The sequence below is a fragment of the Ambystoma mexicanum genome, chromosome 1q, assembly GCF_040938575.1.
Source record: "Ambystoma mexicanum isolate Mex_15411 chromosome 1q, UKY_AmexF1_1, whole genome shotgun sequence".
NCBI lineage: Eukaryota > Metazoa > Chordata > Amphibia > Caudata > Ambystomatidae > Ambystoma > Ambystoma mexicanum.
The window spans coordinates 132,796,038-132,821,335 of NC_090922.1; the positions used below are offsets into that span (position 1 = coordinate 132,796,038).

General features: G+C 47.6%; 1 protein-coding gene across 2 annotated transcripts in view; it reads left to right on the top strand.

The window, feature by feature from the left end:
- The window catches only part of KIAA0513 (KIAA0513 ortholog), a 1,246,509-nt gene that overhangs the window by 728,651 nt on the left and 492,560 nt on the right, over positions 1 to 25,298 (top strand). The window lies entirely within an intron of this gene.

Below are 25,298 nucleotides of genomic sequence, written 5' to 3' on the forward strand. Positions count from 1 at the left end.
TCCACGCGCAACAGGTCGGCTCCTTCTTGAAGTGATGTAATCCGCCTCTGGGCCCCCTCCCATTCAAAGAGCAGACCAAATGGAAAGGTCCATTTATATCGTATAGCTTTATCATTCAATATCTTCAGTAGCGGGCCCATCTGCCTCTTCTTCAGGAGTGTACTGCTCGCCAGATCCTGAAACAGCGCGATCTGTTGACCCTCGAAACATAATAGGTGCCTTTAATCGTGCTGCCTTGAGAACCGCCTCCTTCTGAGCATATCTTGTGAAAGCTGCCAGGACGTCCCTCGGTCTCGCTGGTTGGCCCTTGGTCAACCGCCCCGTTCTATGCACCCGATCCAGCTCAAGCTTTCCCGGTCTCTCTCGCCCAAGATATCGGCAAAGATGCCTTGAAGTACCTCTTTTAAGTTCTTGTCCTGCACCGTTTCCGGCAACATTTTCACTCTGATGTTAATTCTGCGGGATCGGTTTTCCAAATCCTCCATCTGCGTTTCTAGATTTCTGGTGGAGGTGTCCAACCTTTCAATCACTTCACTATTTGCGGTAGTGTCCTTGTCCACTTCCTGGAGGCCTCTCTCTAAGGTATCCGTTCTCTCGCCCAGTTGACGCATCTCTTGTTTCATTTCTCCTAGGGCTTCATTAAGATCTGCTCGCATCAACTGGAATTGCTCCTGAAAAGTCATCGCTAGATTATTTTTTAAGGCTTGTAACTCCCCTAGGAATTCTTGCCTATGCATTATTGCCATGTCCTCTGCATTCCCCTGGGATGTGCCCTCTCCCAACATCTCTCTGGGGGGGGATTGCTTCCTTCCTTCGAAGCCTGTGCCGACCACAGTTCGTGGAGGGTGCCATGGTTATCTCCTGGGGTCTGGGGTGCCCTGCCCCCCCTCCCCTTGATCTTTGTGGTCATTCTGCCTGCCTCACCTCACCCTGAGGCCGTGTTGCTGCACCTGCAGAGGGCTGCGGGCCAACTGCGCACCGCAGTGGACTCTCCACCACCAAGCAAATGGAATTCTCTGTAATGTGGGTCTGCTCCCCCGTACCGCAGGCCCAGGTGGTTATGCCTCTCCAGGGGCTCCCTTAGATGTTCAGTCAGAGATCGCCACCTAATCACTAACCCCGCTCAATAAACAGGGGGAACCCCACGATCTCCTCAGCTCTGGGTTAAGTGTCGTAGTGACTATGCTCCTCTAGCCACTCTGTGTCCCCTCCAGGCCTGGGCCAGTTTCACGCTATGACTGCGGCCCTCGCACACTATGGCCCGGTGTCACACACTCCACTCCACCCCCGAGCGCCGATCAAGTCCGAGCCGCGCTCAGAGCAGTCGGGGGGAGCCAAGGCCCACACGCCCATGGTCCCGCCACTCGGTGGACAGGTGGGGGGTCACCCCCCTCCAAGATGGCCTCCTATCTCCTCCTGGTTTTCCAGCCGGCCGGAGCGCCACTAAAGGCTGGCCGTGCTTCCTCGCCCGCTGTCTTCTGCGAGCCGCCTCTCCTTCACCAGCTCACGGGCTTTCCCGGCGCCGCCGCAGGCACTCGCCTCCTCACCCCTTCGTAGATCGATCTCAGCTGCGTGCGGGTGTGGATCCGCGGGCCCGTCGCTCTGGGCATCTGCTTCCGGTCACTTCTCGTTCTGGGGCTCTGGCACCGCTCAGCCCCCAGTCTCAATCTGGGCTACACCAACAAGGGCAGACCGCCTCCCAGCGAGCCCCCACTGCCGCCTCCAGTCTTAAGGGGCTCAAGACCTCCGCAAGACCACTGGTAGGCTGTGTCCCGCCCCCACCAGCCGCTTCATACACTCCTCCCGCCGAGCCTCCGCTCCACGCCTCTTCAACTGCCACACACGCCACGGCACCCCGGCAAGCCGTTCAAGTGGGCTGCACGGCTCGCAGCCGCTAGTCGCCTTCTCACTCCTCCGTATTTTAATACCCGCTGCGCGAGTGAGGCTCCGCTGGTTCGCCGATCCCGGGCTGCCGTTGCCAGTTGCTGTTCCTCGTATCGGGGCTGCAGACGTGCTGCCTCCCAGTGAGTCCTTGCTGCCGCGGTCACTTTCGCTCTTGCTAGCCGCAATATCTCTGCGGGAGCCCTGCTGCGTCACACACCAGGCCTCTCCCTCCGATCCTCCGCTCCAAAACATGCCGCGGACCCTAGAAAACTGCACAAGGGGACTGCTCAGCTTTGGCGCTCTTTGGGTCGCTGTCTCGCAGATCCTGACGGTCTCGGGCCACCCGAATCTCGGTTGCTGCTGGGGTGGTGGGCACCTTTTAGCAGATGGGTCAGGGGAGCGCCGTCGGCACGTCTACACAGTGCCAGCGGCCATCTTGTAATTGATGCCAGAACAGTTTTGATTTTGTTTATGCTTTAAGGTGGGGTGGGTGGTGGGTGAGGAGGTTTGATGTTTGTGTCTTTCGTGTTGTATATTTGTGGAACGTTTTTATATCTTTGATATATTATCAATCAACTATTTGGCAATCAGAGAATCTTTGGTCATTTCCTCACTGTCTTTTTTTCTGTATTTTTATTATTTCTGGATATACCACTTGAGTTAGCTTCTGATTGTTATTTTTAGATACATCTTTGATTTGTTATTGTTGAACTAAATAAAGAGTATAAATAAAGGATGTATGTTAAAGTGTCCATCCTGTGCAAAGTAAACCTTACTTCTATCCCTTACACTGTAAACTAAAGAATAAAGCAGTACTTTTCTGGTCCCAGGAGAACGTTTCCTTTCTCCTGGCGTTCAATCTCAAATAGCCTGGGGCAAGTCCTCCCTTCCCCAGGCCACAAAATTCTATATAATTTCTCGGTGGACCAGGAAAATGCCACCCGTCTCCGACTCAGTCCAAAAAAAAGACCTTGGCCAGGTCTGTTGGACCTTCTTCCTGATCCGAGTTAGCAGGAGAATGACTCCCTTCTCCCAGAAATTATAAAACAATAATTTGTAACTAGGGGGAATCAGTCCTTCTGGTCTTCTCTTCATTAGGTTTCTGTTTAGATTATAGGGCCTCTGTCCACAAGTACCACTCAGGAAGATACAAATAACTCCCTGAGCGATCCTTGAGGCCACAGGTTTTTTGAGTGCTGGAAATGCCAGGAACACCAGAGACCCCCCCCGACCGCTGTAATGCAAGCAATGGGTAAGTACAATGGCAAGCAAAACAATGAAAACAGAGCGTAAATGAATACCAAGGGGCTTACCAGAATGGAGGGGTCTGGGTTCTTTATGTCACAGATGGAATGGAGGTGTTCCGTGCAGCTGCAGTGTGTGACAAGCAGCAGCGGGCAAGGTGTCACACTGGGAGGCAATTGAGATGGTATAGCACTGCAAAACCTGCGTGGGCAGGTAGAGGTGGAGATCCGTATGCAGTCTGTGAAGAGTTCCAAGGTCGAGACCAGCCGTGTGCGTCGAAGCCAAGGGCAATCCAAAGGAATCCAAAAAACAGTCCAAAGAGTCCTGAAACAGCGGAGACATACGATGGCCAAGAGCTTGCCAAGAGGAATCCAAGAAAACAGCCTGTAGTCCAGTACCGTGACAGAAATACAAGAAGACGCCGAACAGTGCTCAAATGGATCAGCTGTGAAGCGCTGAATGAGCGTTCCCTCTCAGGTTTTGAATGGGCAGAGGAGTGTCATGTGGCCCCATCACATGACGCGCAATCTTGCACATTTCCTCGTCACGTGACCCAAAGTATCAATATGCTGCCGGTTCTTCCTGGAGGCCTGATGATGCAGCGGAAGGAGTTGCGGGCTCCTCCGGCCAGCTGCGAGACGCCAGGGTAGCTGCCACTGATGAGGTGAAAGTAACAGGTTAGTATGCCCATAACCAACAGGATGCCTTTGTGTGCCCTTCCTGTATATTATAACCCGCTGCCGCACTGCCTGAGGGAGTGGCGAAGTAGGGATAGAAGGGGAATGTGGACCAGAACCAGAGAGGGAAGGAGCAGTAGATCTGTGGCCGCTGGTCCGCGGGGTGTGACCAGCGGACGGCGTAACAGTTTCACACTTACAGCACCCCACTCTGAGTGTTATGAGGGTCCACAACCCTGTTTTCTCTTCTTTGATTGGTCCTACTTGGTTCACTTCACTGCCAAGTTCTGCCACAACGAAGATGACTTGTTTCACTCTTGGTTTGGGTCCCTGACCCTTGTCTCTCTCCCCTTCTCTATGTCCCCTTGGCTGCCTTGAAAGCCAAGTAGTGACACGAGGGGTATAGTCCAGCTAGTTATATCTGTACAGGGCTTTTGGCTCCAGTTTTTCCAGCCCCTACCATTCTCCCTGCGCCCCCCTCTTTACCTTGCCTTTTCCTGGGATGCGCAGCCGGTTGTTCCAGGGATCTAATGTGCTGCTCGGGCATCTCCATGTCCCGTGTCTTCACCTTGCAGTTCTCCTGCTTGGCCCATCGACCGATGGCATGGACGCTGCCTTTTGCTTTCGTGTCACCGCCTGCCAGCCTCCTGTTACCATCTGGATGCTGTTGGACAAAGGAGTCCCATTGTCCTCCTGACTCCGGGAGTGGACTGCTCTCGGCTCCGTCCTGACCTTCTCTGCATCTCCTTCGTGCTTCCCAAGCTTCACGGTCTCTCGTCCTGGTTGACTGTCTCCATGATGGGGCAGTCCGTCTTAGTTTAGAACCAAGCCTCCGAAAGTCTATACCGCTGCAGTTCCTTCTTGGTATTGTTATTCATTGTTTCTGTGTTTAAAAGCATGATGAGGGTTATTACGTGACTAAACTGGCATTTTGATACAGTCCATCTAGTAATTTTCAGTAGTGGCATGACAGTTTTATTCAGCCATCTATGATAAAGCAAGGATATTAAGCATTATTACATGGCTAGATTGGCACTTTGGTGTAGTAAGTTTAGCTATAATATATTACTGTGACATGCGATTTTTAATGGACAACTATGTTGAACCAGACATAAGTGTTGTGTGTCTGGACTCCCCTGCATTGGAACAGCCAGTTTGATTCTGTATTTTTTTATTTTTTTTCAAATTGTCTTTTTATTTAAATCTCGATGAACATTAGATCGATTGTCATAAGAACGGCAGAATATTGAGGAACATCTAAATTTCATTTTCACATTTTATGATTGAACCCCCAACTAACGAAAAGGATAACTTAAACAAATAAAATCAACTAAAGTACCATCACATGAATAAACAGACAGCTTTGTGAGGTCCTAATAACGGAAGAAAGTCCGCTGACCCATCCCATGACCACTCAGCCCCATCCCCTTTTTTCCCCCCTCTCCCACGAGGTGTCTTCAACCTCTCTCTCCCACCCATCAGACTCATAATTACATTGTCAGCTTTGGAAGATGAGTTTCAGTATTTGTGGCCAAATAACATATGTTCTCTCTCCTGAACAAAATCTAGAAAAGGGCCCCATGTGCGGGAGAATCTTGCCATGCGATTTGCTAAATGTGCGGTAAGCTTTTCCATGGCTACCTTTTCCCACACATTTACTCACCGGTATGAAATGCAGTGCCCTTCTACAGTCTTCCTGGAGCGTGCATGGTTTATTCTTGCCGCCATCAGTAATTGCGATCTTAGATCTGCACGAGCGCCTATCGATGGGAAAGTACCATCCTCGGTGGACATCCCCCAAAAGCAAGGTCAGTGGACACATAGGGAGTACGCTTCCTGTGATGTCCTTTATCCTGGAGAGAATCTCCTATCAGTATGTTTGCATTATTGGTCAGTGCCACCACATGTGTGCAAGGTCTCCCAACTATGCCAACGGTGTGACTAATCAGGGCGGATTGTATGCAACCTTTGAGTGGTCATATACCACCAATAGCATCATTTAATGACCCCTTCCCTGATCAGGGTCCCGCAGGAGCTCTTATGGGCTCGAGAACACATTTTTTGCCAGGATCCCTCTGAGATTTCAATCCACAAGTTCCTCTCCCTGCATATTATGGGAGGTAACCTATCCTCCAGAGCAGCATTTTCCAGTAATCGGTAGCATGTAGATATTTTACTTCTTTCTAGACCCTCCATCAGCCGGAGTTCAATTCCTTTAGGTGGTTGGCATCCCGCTTGCTTAACCTGGTTGTTTGACAACCAATGACAGAGTTGAAATTATCTAAATCTCTCTACCTCGGGTAAGTTAAACTTTTCTTTACATTCTGTAAACGTAAGTGGTGCTCCATTCTTATGTGGATCTCTCAACCGTATATTGAGGCAGACTCCACAAGCAGTTTGAGAAGTGCCAGAATTGAAACCAGAGGATTTTGAAGAAAGCAGATATCAGCATTTAATGCCACTTTGTGGGTTTCCACTCAAATATTGGTCTGGGGATACAGGGATGATTATCTATCATCTGTGCCAGAGGTTCTGTTGCCAGGGAAAAGACTAAGGGGCAAGGTGGCAGTCCTGCCTCGTGCCTCTGCCCAGGGGTGTTAATGGTGATCTAAGGGAGTTAACCTTAACTCTGGTAGATGGAATTTGGAAATTTGCCATAATCAATTTGGTGATGGGTGGGCCAAATCCATATGCCGGCAAGAGAGCATAGAGGTAATACCAAGACATGCTGTCAAAAGCTTGATACACATCCAGGGACAGGGGGGACAAGCCACCGGAAATTCGAGGGGCTAAGGCGATTGGGTCAACCACCCTCCAAATATTGTCATGGGCACTTCTATTTTTAATGAAGCCAGTTTTATCACTATCAGTTATCTGTGGGAGGACCTCCCCCAATCTGGTGGCCAACATTTTACTAGAGAGTTTTGCATCTGTATTTAGGAAGGCTATGGGGGCGATATGATGTACATTCCTCTGGATTCTTTTCAGGCTTTATCAATAAGGTTGTGGCTGATTCCGCCGTAGAGTGCGATACTTTCCCCAAATTCAAGAAAGAATTTAGTAAGCTGCAGTGTTGGAGAGCCCGCAAAAATTTTATAAAATATGTTAGTGAAGCGATCTGGCCCGGGGGCTTTGCCTTCTGGGAGGGAATTACTTGCGTCACTTCTTGAGTGTTTATCTCCCCTTCTAGTGCTTCGCCTACCTCTTCAGGGACTTGGGGAAGCTGTGCCTGATGAATAAAATCATGAACGTGAGCGTGAGTCCCATGATGTGGGGCCGAGACCTTGTGAAAGAAATGCTCTAGACCCTGCAATTTTCCCACCTCTGTAATAATCTGTTTCCTATCTGCATCTCTCAATGCCCCTATATAATTGCGAGTGGTCGCCTTCTTTAATTTAGCTGCCAACAATGTATTGGCGCTGTCACCTCTAGAGTAAAAGTATTATTTTGTACGGAGTATCAACTGCGCGGCTTTCCCCATCAGATGCGCTGCCAAAGCCTGCTGGGCTGTCCTGAGGTCTCGAAGAGACCGCCGATTACCCTTCTCTGTATGTTCTCTCTCCTTATCTTGGACTATTCCTTCCAGTAAGGCTTGCCGCTGTTTATGGGCCTTCCTCCAAGCCACTGATTGTTCAATAATGATCCTGCGAATCACAGCCGTCGCAGCATCCCATACTGTCGAGAGTCCCTTTCCCCACTATGATTATCCTGGAAATAACTCCTTATAGCCTGTTCTATGTGAGCCCTCAGAGCAGTATCAGTTAATATACCATCATTGAGCATCCAGGGGAGCTTATGCTGTGGGGCAGTCTGGACCAAGTATAGTACCAGTCTAAGGGGGAATGATCTTGACAAGCCTTTGGTAGTATGGCTATCCCCTTAACTGCCGGGATGAGAATGTTGGAGTCCAAGAACATATCCAGCCTAGAGAAGCCTTCATGGACAGCTGAATAGAAGGTATAATCCTTCTTTCCAGGATGGAAGAAGCGCCACGCCACTATCAAGGGTGTGCTCTCGCAGTATTGTTGTCAGGGCATAGAAATGTTTTTTGTCATTAAGGGTAGCGGTCAAAGATTTTTCCATAACTGGGTTTACAGCGCAATTGATTTTCCTCCTCCTCCCCCCGCACACCCCCAGGATAATTTCACCCTCTGCAAATCCTGCTAGGGTATCCGAGAGTCCCGCAATGAACTCAAACTGTTTATCATTAGGACCAAATAAGACTGCTAATGTAACCTTGCGATCATTCATGAGAGTTTTAAGCAATAAGTATCTTCCTTCCTTGTCTCTTAACACCTTCAAGGGCAGGCCTCTACGGAACATGTTGGCGACCCCCAACTTTTTAAGGCCTCTAGTGGCGAAATACGCCCTTGGGTTTAGTCTTTTACAGAGACGCCTTTCATTTCCTGCTAGCAGGCGAGTCTCCTGGAGACTTGTGTAACAAAGTTATTTGAGTTGCCCTCTTCAATGAAAGCACAGCTCGTCCTTCATTCTCTCTTGCTGTCTGTGCTCTCTTCACCCTCTTTTCTCTGTTCACTTCAAGTGCTAATGGAGAGAAAGTGTAGCAGTAATCTCCTCCTCCACTCTTAGGTGCCAAAGGCATGTGTGGGAGTGGTAGGCAAGAATTTCTTTTTCAAACGATTGCGTACCAGAAGTAATCGGGATGATAGTTTTATTAAGCTTTCTATATCCTGTCTGACAAAGACCAGTATGTGTCAACTATATAATTTTTTAAAAGACAGTCCTGCAATTCCATTCCTAAAATGTAAGTTTTTACATAATGCATAATTACAGTAGTGATACTGTAAAACTGCATCCTCTCCATGCGTTACAGTAATGTTTAGGTTAGTGCATCTAAATTTCATAGCGTCAACTAGATTTCATTTTGTTCGGGAAGATGCATCCTTTTGACAAGTGAACACTTATGAAAATGTACATGATCTTTTGATGGGTAAACTAGTTCTCTAGGTTGCATACATCTTTCACCCAGCGCTAAACCCATGAGCCAGCCCGTACTCCTTGACATTCTATATTATCAACCTGTTGCTTTAAACCAGGTACCCTGAAAGTGAGATGACCATAAACTACAATATTCCACCTAGTTTGCCCAGTTCTCTGTCTGCTAGGCAATCCACTATGTTTAGTATTTCTTTCCTCTTACATAATGAATGCTCAAAGTGAACTAGATGCTTAAGCAAAGTAGCGATCAATAGTTGCATTCAGTCTGTCCGTCTACAGATCTACTGCCTTACCAAACACTAATTATTCTCCAGAGCTTGCTTTGCTTTATGATTATATTATAGATTACCACCTGCAGGAGGCAGCTGGCCAAACTGTTTTCATAGCCGTTTTATCGTATGTATTTATTTATTTATGTTCATTCATGCAGCTAACCTTTTATATTTTAAAGACACTCATCTATGGCTCGCAAAGTCTTTTTGCGCACTCGCATACTTAGTAGATTTAATGAAGGGTGAGTAACAATTTATTGTGAACTTGTAATGCGCTTATACATCAAGTAAATTGTGTTTCAAAGCGCCTACAGGGCAACAGAGAGGGAACATGGGCATAAAAGGCAAATATAACAATGAAAGAGAGGCGGTTCTACTAGGCTTTGTGAGCATTCAGAGTATGGAGAGAGGGAGATGTGTGTGTGTGCGTGCTAGGAGTAACAAGGAGGGAAGTGGTGGGGAGTAAGTTGCAAACTGTTAAGTGACTGGCAGAGATCACTTGGTAGTAGTGGTCAACTGTCAATAAATAAGTGCAGGCATGTGATGGCACAGGCCAGTGGACGCCTAAGGCAAGTGGTGGGAGTGGGCTGGCGGCTGAAGGCGATTGGGAGGCCAGGACCCAGGTGGACACATAAGGGCCTTGGTCACCAATCTCCGTAACTGTGGGGAGGGGAGGAAAGGAGAGGAGAGGAGAGGAGAGGAGAGGAGAGGAGAGGAGAGGAGAGGAGAGGAGAGGAGAGGAATCCAGATCCAGATATCTGGCTGAAGACGAAGAAGGGGGAGGGAGCCGGCCGAGTAAAGCGATCGTCCACCAGCTCGCTGTTTAGCAAATCTCTTCACATGCAGAGAGTTGGTGCCGGAGGAATATAAAGATCCTGAGGGAGTGTTTTTAATGAGCGCCAGTTGTAGATAGGGTTGTCCCCCCGGCCCCAGACAGCCTTATGGATGATGCAGAGGGTTTTTTATTTAATCCTTGCAATAGCCGCGAGTCAGTGTGTTTTTTTTTTTTAGGGCTGGAGAGATGTGGTCCCTGGACTTGAGGAAAAAGGGTAAGTCTCACATCTCTATTCTGAATTAGCTGGAGGAGATGTATGTAGAGAGGAAGAGGGTATATTAAGGGAGAGGCTATTGCAGTAGTCAAGCTTAGAGAGCACCAGAGATCTAGAGACATTGAGCTTCTGTGGAAAAGTGAGGAAAGGGAGGTTTCCTTTGAGGAGGTAGTGTTGAAAGTGCACCTTCTTGGTAAGGTCCTGGATGTGGGGGAGGAAGAAAAGAGGAGTCGAAGATGACTCCAAGGGTTTTGGCTTCAGATGGAGAGGGGGGGAGAACCCATAGAAGGTGGCCAGAGTGAGGGGAAGAAAGAGGGAGCAGGAGTCTCAATGGGACTGGATGGCAGATAGGCAGTCAGCAATGATGATGGAGGAGGTAAGGAGGGGATCGGAGGGAAGTTTGAAGAAGAGTTGTGTGTCTTCTGCTATAGATAAAAACTGGAAGTGAGGGGAGTAGGTGAAAATGAGGTGTGCAAGCGGAGCAACACAGATGTTAAAGAGCCAGGGAGTAAGGTTGGAACCCTGGGGGACGCCACAGGTGGAGCTAGAGGTGGGAGAGGAGAAGGAGCCCAGAATACCCTGGGAGGGATGGTCATTGAGGAAGGAGGTCAGCCGGTCCAGTGCCCGCTCCGAGATACCAAGGGTATTGGGGAGCCGTTTTCTGAGGATGGAGTGGTTCAAATGCAGAGGAGAGATCAACTAGAATGAGAACGGCAGGAGAGTTGGAATCAAGATATGCAAGCAGTTGAGGGTGTGGCTAGCAGCCGGAGTATGAGCACCTAGCTCTCTGTTGCTCCCGAACTGCTGCTTCTGACACATAGATGTTGGCTACAAGCTAGGAGTCAAATTAGTAGACTCTGGTGCCGCTTTATATGAGAGCAGCGAGACGCTATTTTAGAGCCCAGAGGTCGAACATATTATCTTACTAACGCAGTGTTCTGCGATTCCAAGATGGCTACCGGGAACAATCAGAGGATTTGAGGCTCACCTGATTGGCTAACCCGTAAATAGAGTTGGGGCGAGAGCTCCATTCAGGAACTGCGATAGTAGCGCTTTGATCCGGCCTGGAGGGAGGTCGGGTGCGGCGACACACCGTGAGAAGGAGGGACAGATCGGTAACTACGGGGGAAGAGTAACGGAGCTGCATTCCCGGGGGTTCAGGCAAGATATCGCTGATCTGCAGCAGCGAGGCGCGACATAAGAGGAACCTGCTGACTGGGATCTGCCTACCTTAGTGGGAAGCAGAGCAGCATACCCCTGAACGGGGAGCGGAGGATGCAGAGGGGCGATCTAGACGATGTAACATCCGTTTGGTCGGGGTCCTGAAGAGGGACCTGGGACCCAGTGTGGAGCTTTTTGTGGAACATCTCATCCTGAACACTATTGGAATGAAGAGTGTGTCGAAATTCTTTACTGTCAAACGGGCTCACAGAGTACTGGGTAAAGCTCCACCCCCTGGTGGGGGCACCAAGAGTAATTGTGGCAAAGTTCATAAATTTCAGAGACAGAGATGCCATTTTGCAGGATTCCTGCAAAGTGGGGTACCATGAAGTGGGAAATGCGAAACAACGCATCTTCCCAGATTTCACGCTGGAGGTGCAACGCCAGAGGAGAACGTATGATGCAGTGAGGAGACCTCTCTGGGACCTTAATATGAAGTACAGGTTGTTTTTCCCAGCTAAGTTAAAGGTTAGAACGGTGGGTAATCATGGTTTTTCACGTCTGCATGGGAGGTGTGGGACAGGTTGGACACAGCATCACAGGGTTCAGATCCACAGAGTGGGAAAGGGAATGGGGTATTACACTCGGGGAATTGAAGGTGAATTACGGGGAGACTAGAGGTATAGTTTGGGTGATGGTGGTTTATGCTACCCTCGATACTAGCTGAGGAGTCAGCAACGTGAAAGCGAGAAATGATTGGGAGGATGGGTGGGGACGGGGGTGGCGGAGAGTCCTCTCCTGAGACCGACAGCCGTCCATCCACTGGGAGGAGGTGCAGCGTGGGGGATATCGGCTTGAAGGTCGTGAGTTATGGGAGGAGGGAACTGAACCTTGGTTGGAGGAGTTTGGGGGGAGGCTTAGACTCAAGGGAAGTGGGGAGGTGGCAAGGGGAGGGATGGGATTATGAGGGAGGCAGGCAGGGGATGAGGGATGAGGGATGGGGAGGGGTTGATGGAGATTGGAGGAAAAGTTGGGGAGACAGTTGGGAGGAGGGCTTGGAGGGAGGTTGGGTTTGCAAACAAGTTGGGCACGGTTGCCTGAAGTTCAAAATCAGGTGGGTAGAACAGATTGAGACGGATTACACAGAACAGTCCGGGGGCGAGGCATAGAGGGGCGTATGGATGGAAATGGTTAACTATATCCAGCATGGGAGGTGACGGCTTGAAAATTGGGACTTGGAATGTCTGAGGACTTGGCAAAAAAATTGAAATGTCAACGTGGGGATCTTGAAATGACACTGGGTGCAGCTGGCTCTGATACAAGAAACTCATATGGTACGCAAAGACTTGGATTTACTTACGAGGTGGCGGGGAGGGGCGGTGGTAGGAACATCTTGCTCAAAATACGCAAGAGGGGTGTTGATCTGGGTAGTGGCGGGAGATCCTCTACAGGTAGGCAAGGTGATAACTGTCGAAGCTGGAAGAATGGTGGAACTTCAGTGCGTATTAGAAGACCGGGACATCTGCGTGATCAATTCTTATGCTCCTAATGTGGATGATGAGGAATACTTTCCGTCAGTGATGCATTTGGTGGGAGGATATCGAGAGGGGTTGTTAATATGGGGAGGGGATTTTAATTGCCTTTTGAACCCTAGTTTGGATTGCACATGGCTATCCGGTTCACCGAAAGAGCAAGTAGCGTTGTCTTTACGGAAGATAGTGGCGGATTGGGATTTAGTGGAGTTGTGGAGGGAGTCTCATGGGCGGGATCGCAGATACTCCTATTTCTCTGGGGTGCACAGGTCCTATTCATATTTGAACTATGTTTGTCGGGGCGGAACACTTTCGTAGATTTAGTGGTTCGGGATATATAGGAAGGGTCCTTTCAGGTTACTCGCCCTTGGTAACGACCATGGGAGGGGTACGGCAGAAGTCATCTCTAAATTCCTGGAGGCTTTTGGTCATGGCTTTGGAAGATGGGGCATTTAGAGAGGCACTGAGGGAAGAGATGTTTTTTTAAATCGATGAAGGTTCAGTGGAGAGATGGGGAAACCTGTGGGAGGCTTTTAAGGTCACAGTTAGGGAAATTTCTAGAACTAAATCAGTAGGGTCAGAAGCACTCTAGAGGAGATGTTGTGGAAACTGGAAGGGGAGATAACTAACCTAGAACAGGAAATGGTGATGGTACAAAACTGGCTAATGCTCTGGCATCTCATCGAGAGGTACAAGACTCACTTTGGAGACAGAGACCTGCAGATCCACGGAGAGGCAGTTAAGGCGGGCGACTATTGGCCTGGCTGATCTGGCGGGAGCAGCCTCGACACACCATAACTCAAATTAGACATGATTCTGGGGAATTAACCGCTACTCAAGAAAGGATAAATGAAACCTTTCAATGCTTCTATCAATCCCTACACACAAATGCGAGACTTACTCAGATGATGATGCAAAGGAACTCTTGGACTTGTTACCGGTCCTGGCGGGAGATGTCCGGGAGAAGCTGGATGAGCCAATTGTAGAATCTGAAATATATGGCGCACTGCGGTCGATGGGAAGGGCAAGTGTCTGGGTGGGGACGGATTACCGGTAGAGTTTTACTGAAGGTTCGAGGAGCTACTGGTCTCCTGACTTAAGAAAGTTTGAGTCAGGGATTTTCCGGGACTCAATGCAGGAAGCGATAGCAATCCTATTTAAGACCCCCCCCCCTCAAGTGCGTATCCTATCGCCCGATTTCATTGTTAAATTGATGCGAAAATTCTGGTAAAGGGGTTGGCTTCTAGACTGGTACATCCAGACCATTGTGGAGTCCTAGGGGGAAGGAGCACTACAATGAATCTCCACCGCCCGCACCTTGTGATGGACCAGATTCGGGACTCTCAGGAGGAGATGGCATTGGACTCCCTTGATGCCATGAAGGCCTTTGATTCTGTGGAGTGGGAATGGTTGTTTCCAGTGTTGGGCGCCTATGGAATTGGGGACAATATATGTTGGTGGCTGCGACTCCTATAAAATACACCAATGGCAAGGGTGAAGACGAATGACTGGGTGTCGGAAAGATGGACATTAGTTGGGGGGATGCAGCAGGGATGTCCTGTCTCCCCAATATTGCTCATAATGGTGCTAGAACCGTTGGCAAGGTATCTCAGAAAAGAAATGGACGACACAGGCATATTGGCGGGAGGGATACGGCACATGGTTTCCTTATATGCCGATGACTTGTTGCTATGTGTCGACCCCGCTAGACAACCTACCGATCTTACTAGAAGCACTGAGCAACTTTCGGAAGCTATATGGCTTCTGCATTAACAAAGAAAAATCATTATTGTTCTCATTAGGGTGACTCCGCAGCCAGTAGCTTGCTGTCCTCCCATACTGGTGACTCATATGGGAGTGGGAGTCATTAAGGTATTTAGGCATTCAGATTTTTCATAGTATCGAAGGTACATTTGTATACAATATGGGTAGGGCACTCTCAGGGATAGAGGACTCTGTCCAATTCTGGAAGCAACTTCCGTTATCATTGATGGGCAGAGTAGTATTATGCAAAATGGTCATCCTCCCGAGACTCCTTTATTATTTTACCAACATCCCATATACTATCAAGAAGGTCTTCTTTAAGATGTTGGAGAGCTGCTGTGGAATACGGGAAGGAGTGTTTCACTAGCAACACTGCAGCGTCTGTGCCACAAAGGGGTCCTTAACCTACCAAATTATGAATGGTAATTTATGGCGGCGCAGCTGCAGGCAGTGTTGACGTGGGCGGATGCCGGTGGGGGGGCTGCTGTCTGGTTTATTGGGAAGTCTCCCGGCCCATCAAAGTGGAGTGGAATTATTGTTGGGCACTGTCTGGGTGAAAGGGGCCTACAGTTGAATTCCAGGTAGTGCGGAAGATCTGGAAGAAACTTTTGAGGAGTAGGCAGGTACTGGGATTCTATAGTGCAAATTGACCGTGGACTCTGGACTTTGGTTGGCTACACGAAGAATGGGGTTCCTGGGGCTGATAGGAAGGGGGGTATGATTTGGTGGGGGCTTTGTTTGAAGGAGGGAAGTTGATGCTGTTTGAGGAATGGAGACAGCGATATGGGATCTCTAGAGGGCAGTTTTTAGCCTGTGGGGCAATGACTAAACGCTTAGCCAAAAATGTGGACAGACGTGGGGGGATGGGAGGGCTACGATTTCTCGAATCTATCAGGAAATACGTGGGCTGTTTCCTTTGGAGGAGCTGGCAGTTAAGGTGAAGTGGGAAAGGGATGTGGGGCACCAGATCTGAGGCGGATTGGGGGGCAATGTGGGAGCAGATCCGAACAGTCTCAAGGAATGCCTGATTTCAATTGATACAGTTCAATTCCCTGCATAGGGTATATGTAACTCCCGTGAAATTACATGTGATGAATAACACTGAGTGCAGATTGTCCGAGATGTGGGACTGGACCAGCAGGGATCTGGCACATGATGTGGGGGTGTTCGCGATTGCAAGCTTCTGGCAAATAGTAGTGTCAAAGATAAACGAGCTGCTGGGTTCCAGTTTTGAACGCAGCTCAAGACAGTGTTTATGGGGATTATTGCTGAGTGGGAAACGCTACACAGTGCCGAAGCGATTAGCCCAATTCATGCTGATATTAGCCAAAAGAAGAGTGGCCATAGCGTGGAAGAAACCTTGGGGCCCATCCTTGGTACAATGGATGGAAGTTATCCGTAGATGGGGGATGGCAGAGTGAGATATCTTGCAGCACACCAGAGACCCGAGGTTGGAAGATGGGGGTGGTGGGGGATTGGAGCCAACTGTTAAATGACCTGTACTCCTGGGCGGATTTGAAGCCCCCTTGAGTATGAGATGTGGCTTCATATGGTTTGAGGTGGGAGGTGTTGAACGGGAGGGAGGTGGGGATATGCAGATGGGGGAAGGGGCTATGGATGGGAAAGTTATGGAGCTGAGGTGTTGGATGTACACCGTTATATCCTGGCTGAGCTATTGTATCCTTGATCTCATAAATTGGCTAGTTCCTTGCATATTTTAAGTTCAGCTGTGTTGTTGCATGCACCAGACTCCAGCCTGGATGTGGGCCCTTTTCCTGGAGAAAATGGAGAGTCTGTATTACCTTTGGAGCAGGCGACAGGCCAGTTTGTCAGAGGGTGAGCCTGAGGTCTACCATTTCCGTTCCGCAGCTCTCCACTTGGCGTTTCAGGGCTGCAAGTTCAGAGTCATACCAGGTGTTAAGCTTGGAGGCATGTTCTGGCGGATCCTCATGACGGGTGCAAGAATATCAAGAGTGTTATTGATGGCAAGATGGAGGTTGCTGAGAGCGGAGTCGGAGGTAGAGACTGCAGTGTGGGGAGAGAGGGAATGAAGGTGGGTGCGAAGGCAGCAGCTGATATTAGTTTCAACAAATGGATGTTCCTGAATGAGGATGGTAGGGTGGTGGGAGGTGCAGTCAGACAGCAGAGAGGGCCCAGGTGAGAGAGGAGAGTGGTATGATGAGGAGAGTGGGGAGGAGAGCAAGCCATCAGTGTGGATGATGCCATTGAGAGTGTGTCCAGCTGAGTGGGTATGACCAAAGGGGAGAATGGTGAAGGAGAGTGAGGTGCAGAGGGCATATAAGATTGTGGATGCCGTGATTTAAGGAGTCAAGGTGGATGTTGAAGTTACCCAGGAGAAGGAGTTTAGCGGTCGATGAGAGGAGAGGGGTGGAGAAATTACCCCATTCAGAGAGGAACACAGTGGTAGCGCCAGGTGGCCTGTTGATAGTGGCAATGGTCAGGGAGGAAGTAGAAGAGCCGACCAGTTTGCAAACCAGGCTGTCGAGGGAAGAGGTAAGGCTGGGTGGATATAACGGTTTAAGGGACCCACTCAGGGAAGATCAGGGCAAACCCCCCTTTCAGCATGGAGATGATCTTATAGCCATCAGGGTGAAATCGAGTCAAAAGTGGTGACTGAGCTGGCATTCTCAGTAAGAGCGAAGATATCGAGGTCAAGGTCTTCAAGGAGGAGGCAGATGTCAGTAGAGTGCTTGATAGAGCAAATGTTAAGCGTGGCTAAATGCAAGAGGTCACCACTGCCTTTAAAGTTTTTCCGAGGAGGGGTACAGGGGCATGGTACACCAGTCGGAGGAGGGGGGGGACAGACGGAGTGGAAGGAGTAGCAGGTGTGGATAGGAAATATACGAGGGACGAGTGCCGGTCCAAGAGGAGGAGGTTGGGTTGAGGACCCTGAGCCAAGATAGTGCCATTGTGATAGACATTAATGATAGACCTGGATGATGAGAAGCATGCCAAGAGTAATTCCCATCTAGTGTCACCATTAATGGGTGAAGATGTGAGAGCAGAGATAAGATGAGGAGTCCATAGGTCTGGAGAGGGGACAGAAAAAAGGATATCAGTGAAAATCTGTCTGGAAAATGCGCTGACAGTGTATACGATGGGTAGGCCAGGGTTAGTGGTCAAGATGTCTTTTTCAAGCTTTTCTCTTCCAGACTTGGTGAGAGAGGGAGGATAGGTGATGATATAGCAGTTTGCAAGAGATGTTTGAAACTCATTTAATATTTAATTTGTTTGCAGTAAATGTCAAATCAGTTTCACTGTGCATAGCTGGCCTCTAGGTGGGTGCCAAACAGTGGGTTTGTAGTGACATGCACTATTTTACAGAAATCACATTTTAAATGTGTCGTCCTCCATTGCTATGGTTTGAGTCCATTTCTCTTATGTTGAATAGGTAAACTAAGTTACCAGACCTGCAGGTCTTGCTGAAGTTTAAAGAATTTGCAAGGCCTGATTCCTCTCACTAATATCGTATTTCAGCTGTATGCAAAACTGCTGTATTGTTGCTCATGTCATGTCTTAGGTATAAATACCTTCCGGTGACATTAACATTATTAGTACAACATTGTTAATTAAATGGGTCTGTTTGCTAATCCAAAAATATTTAGTTGGCAAACTCTGATGATACATTTTTAAAAACTAATGTATGCCTTGTATCGCACCCAAGAGAACTGTTAGTAAGCAAAATCTCACAACTAGGTAATTGTAAATATTTGCCTGCATCGCATCTAGACAGAATTGTGAATATTGGCCTGCGTCACATCTGGACGGATTTGTGATTATTGGCCTGCGTCACATCTAGACTGAATAGTGCATACAAACTTTTGCCACATCTAGACAGAACTGTGAAAATTAGCTTGCATCACATCTAGATGGAATTGTGGATATCATTATGCATTTCATCAAGATCATATCTATAACCCTACTAATAAAACCTCACCCCTCTGCATACACTTCAAACTCTGAACGAACACAATCATACCTCCAAAGCACAACAAACCCCACGCACTTCACTACATCAACAAAACAAACAACACATAGCATTGCATAACAGCACATGAATACTACCAAACGAAGCACACCGAAGTTCAGCGAACAGTGAAAACAGAACTGAAGCCACCAACAGCACATCACAGTTCTTGCTCTTTCTCCCGCTCTGTCCTACTAACTCAACCTACCCCTTTCAGAGCCGCCAGAGCAACAGGGTACCACTCCAGTGGTGATAGTGCGTGGCATAAATATCCTTTAACATGAACATTGGCATCATTACAGGGGCATTCAGTGTCATACAACAGAGCCTACAGCAGGCACGTCCGCATCGAGTGCCGCCTGGCCACACCCCCGACCCTGTTCTTATTTTGGCATGGCATGTTTAATGGCAAGCCAACAGGAGTATATTGGCAGAGCCATTTTAGACATGTTTTCCTATGGTATAATTACTGGTAGCATGTGTAAAGCAAACATTAGTATGTTCTTATATAGCAATACTGGCATATAAAGGGGCAGCCAGCATGGAAATGGATGTGCATAGCCAGGGTGAAAAGGTTTTTATACTGGCATGTATTATGGGAAAAGGCATCATGAAAATACTTTGGGAAATGCTCCTGTGCACTGTTGGCTACTTGGAGCTTTTGGATTTTTTCATGAAGTACATACAAAACCGATTGCAAGCTGGCTTTCTACCCACCACTGAACTACAAAGTGTATATCCTTAATGAAACAGTCGGCACTGTTTAATAAATAAGTCAAAGAAGAGAACTAGGACGTTACACACAACCTCTGTAATAAATAACCAAGGCAAAAAGAAAACCGCTATATCTTTCTCACCTGAATGCACCACCAGGAATGCTACTAGTAAGTCTGAGGTGGCTAGGGACAGATTGGTCATGTAGGCGGCAGTTAACAGCCCCTTTTCCACCATAGGGCAGATAAAGACAAAACTGAAAACGCGCCCAAATATAGCTCAGTTGCATGCCACAACACTACGTTCAATGTTGAAATTATTTTAAAGGCAAAATATATATTTTTTTCTTCATTTATTTGGTTTAGTTACATATAGTAACTTTTCAAATATTTACAAATATTTACAACATTAATTTCAAACAACATCTTAATCGCAATCCCATAAAATAGCTTTCTAATATTTTTAAACACAGAAAGAGGACAATGAGCTAAAAGGCAGACCTGGCAACCAGCAAAATAAGAAAGAAAAAAAGGGGCCCAATATATATTCAAGGGACCCTTTAAACTAAAAAAAAATCCGTTTACACAATTAATAAAATCAATCCACTATTTACATACTTCAAAGCATTGCAATGCAAGAAAAGGAACTGCATATACTGTATGAGTTTTAGGCTCGCATTGCTTTGCATCATGGTACTGGCCGTCTTCCATTCAGGGTGGGGAAAATAAAGCAATACTCATACCCTTTTTTAAACATATTTTTTGTTATGCTTTACATGATTTTGTGCACTTTTTACATCTCTATAAAACAGAGTATTATTGAAAGCCAAACAGTGACGCATCTTTACCAACTGGCGCTGAGAACAGTATTAAAGTGCATGGTCCTAGAATCACTGAACAACCTGCCCCTTGTCCACCACTCTGTTGTCCTCCATTGTCCCGCACCAATCGACTCTTCCCACCCGACTCATTTATGATCTAAAGCATGTATACTTTTTTGACTAACAAAGTAGCTGAGAGCCGCGAGACCCATCTGACTCTGTCAAAGAAAGGGAAAGGTTTACCAGCAACTCAAGGGACTAAGCCAAACAGCCATGATGCTGGGGCTTTCAGTTTTGACTCCTATAACACATTGGAGTAAGTCATCTCCTCTCTCGGCGGGAACAATAGGCCTAACAAGTGTCTTTATAACATCGGGTGGAGAGAACATACGCTTAATGTTCATTTCTAATATGGCATACTGGCCGTATCCCAAGTGAGCATGAAGCGTGTGTTCTGCCCACTGTCACCTTAATGTCTGTCTCGCGCTGGCCAGGCGTACAGGTGTAACCTGAAGAAGTAACACTCACTGAAAGGCGTGCTTTTCACGTGGCATTACTTGCGAAATGATCTGTTGGAAGGTGAATGGAAAGAGTGCTAGCAAAAATAAAGCACCGGACATCAAGAGAAGATGATACGTTATGACATGCAAGCTTTGATTAACTGGTCTTCTCGCAAGATCAGCGGGCATTCGCTGCTCACAGGATCCATCTGACGCACCATGGGAGATAAACCACACGTTGTCACATTCAACGCCTTTCTTTATTATTTATAAATGTGTTTTAAAGGAGCAGACTCAGCTGAGCCCATTATAATCTGCCCTTTTCGTATGTTCTGTGACTTGCAATTAAGTCCCCTGCCATGCTGAGGAGGATGTAGGCTAAACACCCGGAGTGCTGGAGCTGAAGGGGCTGTCATTATTATGGCATCCCCTGGGGGAGAGGCGCGAGAGCGTGGGAATGGGCAAGGGAGTTGACGCACACTATTCAGGCAGCAAGCAGGCCTTGACTGAATTGTCACTGGAAATGCATACCTTCTGCCCCTAAAGCAGCTTGATCACTGCAGGAGGGAGCCGGGTAGACTGATAGGGTGCTGTGAGTGGGTGAGAGAAGGGAGTTAAACACAATTGGTAAAATAATGAAGCCCCTGGTTGTCGCCCGAATAATTTTCAGTAAAATAAATACATGTCTCAGTGTTCCTTTCACTGGAGCCTTCTGCAGCAGCGACAGCCTGTGTCAGAGGTGCCACTGTCTTGGGAGGATAGCTCAGGGGCAACATGCTCACCTTGGAAGCAAGACGACACGGAGCAACACAGGTTCGATCCCCGGGTCTGCGCTTAGAAACCTCTGGGTATTAAGCGCGTTATAAATATCATATCATATATATCACTGTGGCAGAATGCCTAGTGCCACTACTACAAAAAGCGAGGGTGCAAAGAATACATGGCACAATAATAGCTGCTTGTTATGGAGGCCGTTGGAGACATATTGCAGCATTGCCAGCACACACTTCTCCTCACAGAACCTTCCACGTTCTATGCAGTCAAAAATAAACGGGTTCCTAGAAAGATTAGCGAATGTGGCATATTTTGAATCGCGTATTGTGTAGAATGTGAATGTCTCACTCACCGACCCTAGTGGTGGCAGCCTTCTCATCCCCATTCCCACCAGACAGACCGCACTTACCTTTGTGGGAGTCGACCATCGAGTGGAATGTGCGATTCAGGTCGGGGGTGGGCCAGGGCCACAATGTAATGGAAAGGGCTACTAGGCCGCAGTACGCACCACACGTGGCTGGCAGGCTGCTGGGCTGGCTCAGGCAGGCTTTGCTCGTAGAGGTGGTAGTCTCGACCACGCCCTGGGCTCGGCAACAAGTGGCGCTGTGCCCATCACCCACCCCACACTCGTGACAATAATGAATTTCATTGGCTATTAAACAGCCAATGAAAACTGTACATTCTTGTTTCTATGCAGAGACAGTGACACTCTGATTACTGCGCGATTTGCTCATAGACTATAGATTTATACTGGCAGGGCCAGGGCCACTGCTCTTGCGCCCCACCAGGTTCTTACTTAAGCTGCTATTAGTCAGTGCTACTTAAAACAAAAGAAAACTGCGTTAAATGGGACACGCCCCTGTGTTCAGCCTCAGCCAGCCATACGAGCAGAGCAAGACGAGGGAATATCATTATTTATTTATTTATGACTACATGTTGCCGATTCTTTTCTCTCTGCACTTCAGGGGTATGAAATACATAGTGAGACCCTTCCCAGGTTTAAAGCTTTGGCCAGCAAGTTTAATAGAGATCTCTGCAGGGAGTACACAAACCACTGAGCTATGTGTGTGTTATGCCTTATTTGTTGTCGTAGTGGTTAGGGTGAGTTACCTCATCCCAAGAGTGCTTCCCTTCTGCATTCTATGCACTGTTTGGCAGGTGGCAGAGATAACGGCCTTGGATATGCTGAAGTTGTTGGAGAGACTACTCTCATGGCCCAGTAAGTTTGCTAAATTACACCATGAACCCAAGAAGCTTGTACATGTAAAGTTTAGGACAGATCCCATTGCTGTCCCATTAAAAATTCCTCTCTGGGGAAGATATGAGCATCCCATAGATACTTTAGTTCTCTGCTAGAGAGACCTAATATGGTGGGCGGGGGTGCAGAAGAGATAGATGCAGATTAAAGCATGGTCCAACATTAAATAGGAAAAACTCTGTGTGCCATGCCGGAACTGGGACTTCGCTTCTCCTTGGCCGGCAAGACTGAGTGGGGAGGTGTGACACAGCGGAGGGTGCAGAGTTAGACCAGTAATGTAGCATGCAACTTGGTAGCCTATGACCAGTCTCCACTAATGAAGTTGCAGTGACAGAGCTGGAGTGGGTTGTTCATATATGCCTAGCCCACCATGAAACGGGAGCCCTGTATGGATGGAAGACAGAGATGTAAAGGGCTTAGGGGACTGCATAGTGATGGAAAGCCAGTGTAGCAGCCGGATGCAAGTGGAGGTGTGCAAGCTAGATTATTTGACTTATCGATTGGAATACCTTATTAAAGTGCCAGCTGTAGGAAGTTAGTGCTTAGGATTACCTCAGGATTACCTCCCCTGACAGTCTCAAAGGGTCACTTGAAGGGTCATTTGTGTGCTACTCTGTACATACTGTGAAAAACCACAGGGTGTTTCACAACCTAGCCCCTAGGGATCCCGTACTCAGGTTGCTAGGGATAGGCCATCACTGTTGGATCCCGACCCTGGGTGTGGACAAGCGAGGGAGGATCACCTGGGTACAGGTCCTCGGGAGTTGGGATGAAGCACCCAATGATGAGGCATGGTATCCCCCTTTTTCCACAACCCATATAACCCCTATCCCTGCTTATTTTATGGGAAACTACAGCTTCCATAATTCCTCTCCACCTTGTTGAGACAAAAGGACTGCACTGAGGAAGATGAGGAATGAGGTCAGAAGGATTACCTCCCCTGACTTGCATTGGCCCTGTCCTTGTAATGAGGCCAGACAGAGTCAGGCACGTAGCTCTAACAATGTACACCTGCCACTTAACACTCCCTGTGAAGATAAAAGGTGATGCGCACAGGCACTTTAAGTGAGGCTGGTTCCTAGAAGTAACAGCTCTTCTGAGGCTGTTGCGGACCAGGCTGTGGAAGGCCAATGGGCTGATCGACAGTTGAGAGAATCAAGAGAAAGCCATGCAAGATTGCCATGCTTTCGGGAGGTTGCGAGCGTTCGAAGAGCAAAGCCGAGTGAGCGGGGGAAAGAAACCTTACAAGTTGCCAGAAAGCACCCCGCGACCCTCCCGGGTGATCAGCAGAGTTGGGGAGGAGCAAAAGAGGGTTTGGTAACAGCCTTTAGCTGCAGAAAAGAGATGAAAGAAATAGAATTAACATGACCGGTGAGTTATTGAGGGAAACAAAAATCCTGTTAATGTTAAAGGGAAAGTGACTGTAATTTTAAGGTTGCGCGTGTGCCGATGAAACCTAAATGAAGAGAACGATTGTTGAAGTGGTCCTCCGAGATTAAGTCAGTCGCACATTCAAAAGTCTCTGTGAAATGTTATGAATTTCGAAAGCTATTACAAGCAGAGATTAAAGGCAACCGCGAAAAGGAAAGTTAAGTAAGAGCAAAGTGACATTTGTGAGCTGTGAAATATAATTTCAATTGTAAAATATAAGAAATTTGGAGAAAGGCCACGAATGAAAGAGAATAAGAACTATAAGTACCAAGAGGTATTGATTTTACACATGAACTTTTGAAAAGGCCAAGAGGGCAGACTAAAGAGTGACAATCATAAGTACCAAGAAGTATTGGTGCCACTAGATGTTATTGATTGTGAATTGAAGGATTGTTGAAAGAGAGGTCTAAGTGGTCCTGCAGAGGTCTATGTAAATTCCTTGCAGCCTCAAAAGTCGTTGACAGTGAAAAGATACCTTGGATAAAACGTGGGGAAGGGAACCGCCACAAAGGCGGGACATGCTTGTGCCCAACAAAGGGAAGCCTGTGCAGAATTGTAAGAAATTGAGAACATATGAACTAAGTATTGATGGCAAGGCGGGTGAAGCCTAAGGAAGTGATTGAACTACCAGAAGTGGAAAGTCTAAGATTGGACTGTTGAATTTTACCAGTAAGCCAAAGTGTGCAAGACTGATGGAACTGTGCCATCCACCTATCTTTTTTTAATTTTTTTAAGAGACTTTCTAGACCCCGTGGAGTTGAACCTGGTGAAGGGAGTTGACGTTGAAGCCATTCTGACATTTCTTTTTGAGACACTATTTTCATTTTGTATTCCCTTAACACATTTGTCATTTTGAGAAGGCGGGCAAGGGTGGGTTTTCTTAGTACAAGCCTTTTTATCTTGACCAGACTGACTTGGACGTATTTGTTATTGTTTAATCGTCGAGATTGCTCCAATTTTAGAGTTGAGGCCAGTTAGGAATCCTACCATCCCAACCAAAAGTGTAAATAAAGTTTTTTTAAACTTGTATCCATTGTGTCTGTGTCTACTGCTCGATACCATCCCTTCCGCGCAATACTCGCAGGTAACACTTCACAATGTAAAATGTTAAAGGGAAAGGTGTTTGAACATTTGTTCAAATGTCCGTCTTCGACTGGAGCATGACCGGTGATGAGGAAGGTGATCACCACTCTGGGGCGATGGGATTTGCCGAAGCAGAGAACACCTTAATCGCTTCATTGGAAGTTCATAAGAAGTGTGATTAAAATTA